The sequence below is a fragment of the Panthera leo genome, chromosome C1, assembly GCF_018350215.1.
Source record: "Panthera leo isolate Ple1 chromosome C1, P.leo_Ple1_pat1.1, whole genome shotgun sequence".
Taxonomy (NCBI): Eukaryota; Metazoa; Chordata; class Mammalia; order Carnivora; family Felidae; genus Panthera; species Panthera leo.
Window position 1 is genome coordinate 217,477,132 of NC_056686.1, and position 8,763 is coordinate 217,485,894.

The 8,763-nt window shown below is 50.3% G+C and overlaps 1 long non-coding RNA gene across 1 annotated transcript; it reads left to right on the forward strand.

The window, feature by feature from the left end:
* Positions 1-4,765: 4,765 nt before the first annotated feature.
* Positions 4,766-7,548, forward strand: LOC122228462. Its single transcript, XR_006206606.1, has 3 exons — positions 4,766-5,095; positions 6,296-6,537; positions 6,971-7,548. It is a non-coding gene; the product is annotated as an uncharacterized LOC122228462 (long non-coding RNA).
* The last annotated feature ends 1,215 nt before the right edge of the window (positions 7,549-8,763 follow it).

Sequence of the window (8,763 nt, forward strand, 5' to 3'; positions counted from 1 at the left end):
CCTACACCCTCAAAGCTAGCAGCAAAGCATCTTCAAGTCTGTCTCTCTGACCTCTGCGTCTGCCCTCACAGCTCACTCGCTCAGACTTCGACCCTCCTGCCTTCCTCTTATATTTACAGTTAGGACCCACTTGGATAATGCAGGATCATCTCCCCATTTCAAAATCCCTCACTTAATCCCATCTGCAAAGTCCCTTTTGCCACGTGAGGTAACATATTCACAGTTTCCGAGGATTAGGATGTGGACATCTTGGGGCTGGGGGGTAGGTATGGCACAACGGCTATAGAAACTTTCGCAGAGGTTTGTCATGTAGTTGGGAGGGCCTCTATTTTTTTTAATTTTTATTTATATTTATTCATTTTTGAGAGAGGCAGAGACAGAATACAAGCAGGGGAGGAGCAGAGAGAGAGGAAGACACAGAATCTGAAGCAGGCTCCAGGCTCCGAGCTGTCAGCACAGAGCCCGATGTGGGGCTCAAACTCACGAACAGTGAGATCACGACCTGAGCTGAAGTCGGATGCTGAACAGACTGAGCCACCCAGGCGCCCCAGCGCCCCGGGAGGGCCTCTTTTAAAAGTATACTCAAGAGGAGCCTGGGTGGCTCAGTCCTTTCAGCATCTGAATTTGACTCAGGTCATACTCTTGTGGTTTGTGAGTTGGAGCCCTGAATCGGGCTCTGTGCTGACAGCTCTGAGCCTCCTTGGGATCCTCTGTCCCCCTCTCTCTGTGCCCCTCCCCCGCTTGTGCTCTCTCTCAAAAAAGTAAACATTTTTAAAAAATAAAAAAATGTACTCAATTATGACCACAAAGTTAGGGATGAAAGTAAATATTATTTAGAATGCAAAAGTAAATGGCAAATACCACAAACATGAAAAACAAAACAGGGAAAGGGACACCTGGGTGGCTCAGTCAGTTAAGCATCTGACTCTTGGTTTTGGCTCAGGTCACGATCTCATGGTTCATGAGTTCGAGCCCCTCGTCAGGCTCTGTGCTGACAGTGTGGAGCCTGCTTAGGATTCTCTCTCTCCCCACCCTCTCTGCCCATACCCTACTCGTGCTCTCTCTCTCTCAAAATAAAGAAACTTAAAAAAATTGTAATTTAAAACAGAACAGAAATAGATATAAATCATATATATACTTACAATTGTATTTTATATTACGTATTATATGTAAATATTATGTGATCATATTTTTATGGGTTTTGTCATATTTGTAGTATTTATTATTTCTTTTCCCACTTAAAATATCCACTTTGACCTCTAACATTGTATTCTTCGAGTACACCTTGTATACTAACTTTGTACAACTGAGTATAGAGGGCTTTTTTTAATATTTATTTATTATTGAGAGATAGAGACAGACTGTGAGTAGGGGAGGGGCAGAGAGAGAGGGAGACTCAGAATCCGAAGCAGGCTCCAGGCTCTGAGCTGTCAGCACAGAGCCCTACGTGGGGCTTGAGCTCACGAACCACAGAGCCCAACGTGGGGTTCAAACTCACGAACCGCTAGATCATGACCTGAGCCGAAGTCGGACGCTTAACCAACTGGGCCACCCAGGCGCCCCAAGTATAGGCTTTCTTAAAGAGAGCCCCCATCTTGTACATCAACACTTAGACCCTAAAAGCCTGGATCTGTCCAGGAAAACATTTTTTCTGAAGAGAATGTAATTTTTTTCTTAATTAAGTCAAGATCGGCTATGTCGTTCAAAGGAAATCCAATAAAAATCCAAAAGAACTAGAGAAACTGATTATAAATTCTATGGAAAAGCAACGATCTTAGAACCGCTAAGGTATTTCTGAGGAAAAGGGGTTGAAGGGAGTTTCAACACCTGAGTTCAAGATCTATTAGCAAGGGGCAAGAATGAGAACAGTGCATGTTGGGGGTGCCTGGATGGCTCAGTCCATTGAGCATCATGACATATGGTTGCCATGACATCACACTTCAGCGGGAAAGAGGTGACAGCTCCATCCAATGGCACGGAAGCAACGGGTTTTCTGTATAGAAGAACAAAATACAATTGGATTCCTGCTATCACCATTCCCCAAAGTAAACTGAATTGAAGGATTAAACATTCAAATATTAGCAGGAACTGTAAAACTATTAGAAGAAAAATAGAATTTTGTTTATAATCTCATGGAGGAGGAGTTCTTAGTGAAAAAGCTCATACAGGAAAAGACTGATGGATCCGGCAGTGTCCGCACTTAAATGGCGAGGAAACCGTAACAAAGCACTAACAAGCCACTGATCAGGAGAAGACTGAACCGTGTGTAATATATCTGCTGTATGCGATGCAGGATTTGTTCCGGAATGTGGAAGAGCTTCTACAAATCAATCAGGAAAAGACAACTCGGTAGAAAAATTGGCAAAGGATATGAAGACGCATTCCCAGAAGGAAAACTCTAGACGGCCAATGGACACGAGGGGAGAAGCGCAAACTCCCCATTCAGAGACAAGCAAATTAAGACTGAGGAGAGAGACCATCTCGTACCCACCACACGGCAAAATCCACCAAGTCTGCCAATGCCAGGAGGAACAGGGAAATGCAAACCGTCATATACTGCTGGTGGGCATCGTAAGTGGTGCAACCACCTAGAAGACCCATTGGGCAACTTTAGCAAAGTCGGAAATGCGCGTACTCCACCAGCGGGCAATTTCACTTCTGGGGACAGGACTCGAGAAGATCCTTCCCTGTGCTGCGGGCTGCTGTTTCCAGAGTGTTTACTGCAGCAGTGTTTGCAATAGCAAATCACTGGGAGCAACCTAAATGTTCAGCACTAGGAAACCGGATAAACGATTGTAAAATATTCTTAGGAAGCAATAACACATGTGCCTGTTAAAGTGAATGGTGTGGAGCTCTATATCACAATGCGAACAGACTTCAACACCATAGGATGAAGTTTAAAAACCAGGTTGTGGGATGACAAGTACCTTTGTTCCCTGAATCAACGTACAGGTACCTAAGAGCGGAGTTGCTGGTTTGTGAGCATTGGTCCAAACTAGGAGATTCCACCTGTTCTCCAAAGCCAGTGCCAATTTCACCCCATTAGTGCACGAGAGTCAAGGTTGCTGTGCATCCTGGCAGTGTTTCCTATTTCCCGGTCTTTTCATCAGCGATTCTGATGCGTGCGGAGACGTCACGTGGTGGTTTCTACTTGCCTTTCCCTAATGACTAGAGAGCAGGTGCCACTCTCAGTGCCCTTTGCCATGTGGATGGCAGCTGGTTTTTCCTAGGGAATTCCTGCCTTTTCTTTCTTTCCTTCTTTTCTTCTTCCTGCCTTTTCTTGCTTTTGTTGCTTTCTTTCTTTCTGCCTTTTCTTTTTTTTCTTCCTGTCTTTTTTCTTTCTTCCTGCCCTTTCTTTTTCTTTCTTTCCCTTTCTTTTTTCTCTTCCTTCCTTCCTTTCCTTTCCTTCTCCTTCTTTCTTTCGAAAGAGAGTGAGGGAGAGGCAGAGAGGGAGGGAGAGAGAGAGAGAATTCCAAACAGGCTCAGCACAGAGCCGGATGAAAGGCTCCAACCCACAAACTGTGAGATCATGACCTGAGCAAAACCGAGAGTGGGAAGTTTAACCGACTGAGCCTCCCAGTCGCCCCTCTGCCTTTTCGTGTAAATGTACAGATTCATTACAGGTTCTGGATATGAATTCTTTGGGGGCTATTCGTATTGCAGGTATCTTCTTCCACTCCGTGGCTTGTGTTTTTACTGTCTTAATGGTGTCATTTGATGAAGAGAAATTCTAAATGTTAATACACTTCAATGCATCCGTGCTTTTTGTGTTAAGAAATCTTTACCTTCGCCAATGAAACTATTCTCCTAGCAGTTCTTCCAAAACTGTACTGCTTTATCTTACACATTTGCCTTCCCGCCCTTCTGGAATCTTAGCTCCTTCGCCAAGTCTCAGTTGATGGTGGTGAGCCGTGGTGGGAGGGGGGCTGGCGTGGGGGTCCCGAAGCCCATCCCGGGGCAACGGCCCGGACCGTGTAGAAGGCGTCTCCCTAGGCCCGGTTTCCCCGGCCCCTCTCTTCCTCCGCGCCTCCGTCGTGCCCCCCGAGGCCGCCCCGGCCCCCGCGGCCAGCTCCTCCCGCTTCCGCAGGTCGCGGCCCCCGGCCTGGGCGGGGGCCGGGGGAGCCGGGGCGTGTGCCCCCGGAGCCGCAGCCCGCAGCCCGCCCGTCGGGGGCCGCCCCACCCGGCGCGGGCGGGACGCGCGGCGGGGCGGGAACTGCGGGGCCGGGACCAATCCCCGCGTGGCCGCCGGCCGTTACCCCCCGACCCCCTCCGCGTCCTCGCGCCCCGCGGCCGCTCGGGCGGAACGGGGAGCGCCCGTGCCGGGGGAGGCCCCCGAGGGGCCGGGACGCGCCGCCAGGCCGGGTCTTAGCCGGGGGACTGGCGGGGGGGGGGGGGGCAGGAGGGGGAGGGGACGGGGACGGTGCCGAGAGGGGACGCCACCCGGCGCCCACCCGCCGCCCCTCGGCGCCCGCGTAGACGCGGCGCCTCCACGTGGCCCCAGGGCTGCCCGGGTCCGGAGGAGCTAAGGGTGGGCGGGGGCTTCCCCCTGGGGCGGAGGTCTGGAAACGAGGTGGACCAAGCCCTGGCCGGCACGCTGCCCACCTCCTCCTCCGAGCCCCCACCTGTCCCTCCGAGCCCCCACCTGCCGCTGCGAGCCGCTGCGAGCTCCCTACCTCATCCTACCCCGATCCCCCCACGTCCTCCTCCCCAACCATCCTCCTCCCCCCGCCTTCCTCCTCCAAGCACCCCCCCCCCCCCTCGTCTCCCTTGGTTCACAGAAGCTGCGAAGGGGGCTGGGGAGGAGGCTGACCTGACCTGGCGTTCCCTTGCTGTCCTCCCTCATCGGTGACCGAGGTCAGGACGGGGCCCCTGTGAGTGGACAGATGTCAATTGGCAGGAGCTGGGGGGAGGCCGCTTCTCCCGGGACATCCTTGGTATCAGACCCTTAGCATCCCAGGTTATTTCCAGAAGTCTCTCTGAGATGCCCATAAGAAACTGGAGGCTCTTCTCCAGCCAGCGACCCTACATTTTGGGGGGCCCAGGGGTCCCTAGCCTAGCAGTGTTGCTGCCCGCACCCGGCTTCTGTATCTGGAAGGTGAGGAAAAGAGCCCCTTCCCACCAGGTCCTTTGCAGAGTGCAGTTCCCGCCCCTCAGACAGCCCTTGAACTGCCCTATTTTGAACCGGGTCCTAGATTCCCTCCCTCCTCTGCCCCACCACACGAATCAAACTGGTGCAGGGTTGTATGAAGTAGAAAGAGCCCTGTTCCCACCCCCACCGCATCCTGTTGCCCCAGGGCAGCTGTTAACAGTTGTCTGATAGGTTTGTGGGTTGAATCCCGTCCCTCCCCAAATTCCTATGTTGAAATCTTAATCTTAGCCCCTCCAACGTCACAATGTGACTTTAATTGGAGACAGGGTCTTTACAGAGATAAAATTTAATTGAGGTCATCAATTTAGATTTAATGTAATCCACTCCGACTGACTCCTTGTAAGAAAGAGGAATTTTATTTAGAGAGAGAGGGAGAGAGGGAGAGAATCTTAAGCAAGCTCCACGCTAAGCAAGCTCCACGCTTGGTGTGGAGTCAGACTCAGGGCTCAACCCCACGACCCTGGGATCGTGACTTAAGCCGACTGAGCCACCAGGAGCCCCAAGAAAGAGGAAATCTGAAGGCAGAGGCATACACACAGGGAGAAGACGGGGTCCACTCGCTAAGGAGAGTGGCCGGGAACAGTCTCCCACGCAGCCTCAGAGAGAACCGACCAACTGCCCGCACCTTCAGCTGGGGCTTCTAGTGTCCAGAACTGAGAAGCACATTTTTGTTTAAGCCACTCCACTTAGAGCAGCACTTCCCTCCGGCAGCCCTAGCAAACTAATAGATACGATATGCTTGTAAATATTTTCTAGTAGTTTGGAAACTTACCTCTGTCTAAACTCACTGTTTTTACAGAAATGCCATTATCGTATTCATGCCACCATGCCACTAACTTTTCCCTTTTATGATACATGATGTGCATCTGCTCCTTTTTTTTTTTTTTATTTTATTTTTGAGAGAGAGACAGAGCGAAAGCTGGGTAGGGGCAGAGAGAGGGGGAGACACAGTCCGAAGCAGGCTCCAGGCTCCCAGCTGTCAGCACAGAGCCCGACGTGGGGCTCGAACTCATGACTCACGAGATCGTGACCTGAGCTGAAGTCAGACGGTTAACCGACTGAGCTACCAGGCGCCCCAGCATCTGGTCATTCTTGTAAGTAGCTGCTCAGAGGCACTCCCTGCACCCCCTGCCTTTCTTTCCCCAGGACTCTCTGGGTGGAGACTTCGGTGACTTCCAGGCTGCTGCTCTGAAGACAATACGGCAGTGATGGGGTGATATTTCCACCTATCTCCCACAGGCCACCCACGTGGAGGCTGGCTGTCCTCTAGAGGCCGGCTGGGCCTTCCTGGGGCTCAGGTCTCCCTCCTCTGAGCTAGAGGATTCGTGGCCGTTTCCTTCAGGATGAGCTGCTGGCACGACAGCCACCTACACCTTTAACTCTGCCAGGTACATTTTGAGAAACCTAAGGTTTGTGGTTTTCTTTATCCAGATCATGTCCATTTGCAATTAAGGTCATTTAAATACGTGTCTTTCTGCCCCACCCTCCACCCCCTCCCTCGTTGTAAAGAGGGTTGTTGGGGCACCTGGGTGGCTCAGGCGGTTGAGCGTCTGACTTCAGCTCAGGTCATGATCTCATGATTCATAGGTTCCAGCCCCACGTCGGGCTCTGTGCTGACGGCTCGGCTCGGAGCCTGGAGCCTGCTTCGGATTCTGTGTCTCCCTTTCTCTCTCACTGTCTCAAAAAATAAAACTAAAATAAAACATAAAAAGGGTTGCTTGATAACGTCTAATCGGTTGCTATGGGTATGGAAAACATACCTGTTGATTTTTTTTAGCAGGGTCCCTGTGTTCATCTCCCTTATTATTTATTCCCTTTTAGTTTTCAGTGGCCAGCTTGGATGTTCCCAGGAGTTGATCGCATTGTCTCATTATGTAATGGTCATGTTGCCTCCTCCTTTCTAATATTCTATTTCTGATGTCTGCCTTATTCAGCCAGGCAGAACTTCCAGAATAATACCAGGTAAACCGGCGAGGGGGGAATATCTTTGAATCTTTCTTCATCCCACTCTCTGTGGCCCCTCCATCCTGTCCTCCTGGTAATCTGTGAAAGTGCCCCGGAGGGCTGTGCTCCCAGCCCCTCGGATGGAGTAGTGACTGCTTCCCCCACACCCTGCGTTGGGGCCGGCCGTGAGGCAGACCGCATTTTCCTGTAGAAAATGTCTATTCAGAATCCGTGAGTGGACCTGAATGCACTGGATGGATAGCACCTGGGGGGACAATTGTACGGCACAGGGATTTGACCTGAGGCTAATCTATTATCACCATCGGTTGCCATTTAGTTCAAAGTGACTGTCTTCTGGGAATTCTGAAAGGCTTTGGAAGCATGGTATGGATTGCTTGGGTTTTTGGGTGGTTTTTTTTTAGCTTTTATTTATTTCGAGGAAGAGAGAGACAGAGACAGAGAGAGAATCCCAAGCAGACTGCATTGTCAATGCAGCCGAGCGCAGGGCTCGATCTCACAAACCATGAAATCATGACCTGAGCTAAAATCAAGAGTCAGATGCTCAACAGACTGAGCCACCCAGGTGCCCCAAATCAAGGCACACCGGATCGATCCCTGTCCAGGGAAAAACTTAACGTTTCTTCATATTTATTCCTGTAGCCAGTAGCAGCCTTAAAGCCACTTATTTGATAAGACCTGTACTCCAGGTGAAGGATCGATCGTGTTTAAAGGAGACCTTTGTATTGCTATGAAGACAATATATACACAAAATAAATGAAAGCTTAAAAAACAGAAAATTCAAAGTCCTGCTACCCTGACACAAAAATTATATTCCTTTTTTGTTCATTTACATCTTGTCTCTGCCCGTCTATTTATCTTTTTCAGAATTGCAGTCATTGAGTTAATACAATTTGAGCATTGTTTGCTTCATTTAATAAATGCGCTCGTGGTTCTATGTAATCTACAGAGTGATCAAGCTGCATCGCTGTGTTACGTTCCCATAAGTAACCGAATGGTACTTTACTTAACCATTTCCCTAATACTGAGCATGAGGTCGCTTCCAAATTTTATTTACACACACAGTGAATATTTTTCTGCCAGGGCTCTTCCTGCTTTTGGATTACTTCCTCAGGCCAATCCCTAGAGTGGAATCACTGCATCAAAAGGGGGTGAGGCTTGTAGGACGCCTGTGGCCCTCCTAAGGGGCTGTGCTGGGTCCCCTGATGCCAGCAGAGCAAGGCTGGCCCAGGTCCACTCTGCATGGCGGCTCCTTCTCTTCATAAATAGGTGCCACAGCATCGCTGTCGTCAGAGTTCCGGAGTAAGGTTTTGGTTGTGATGGTTCGTCCCTCCAGTCTCCAGCCAGAGGCAGCTGTAGCCACAGCGGGTGGGGCTCCACACAGAGGTGGGACTGCCTTGGGTGACCCTTGTGTGGTCCTAGGGGTTATAGCCCACGATGAAAATCATGGACACCATCCTGGACTGTTAGAAATGCTCAGAACATGGGAAGGCTGCTCCTGATCACGTGCCTGCCTTGTTCACTCAAGTGTTTCTATCAACTCCAATGAGTAAACACTTTCAACCATGTTTAAGGGAAAACAGTGTTTTGTGGCATTTTGCCCATAGTGCTCACTCAAGCGGACAGCGGCAGCGATCTCAAGTAACAAAAAC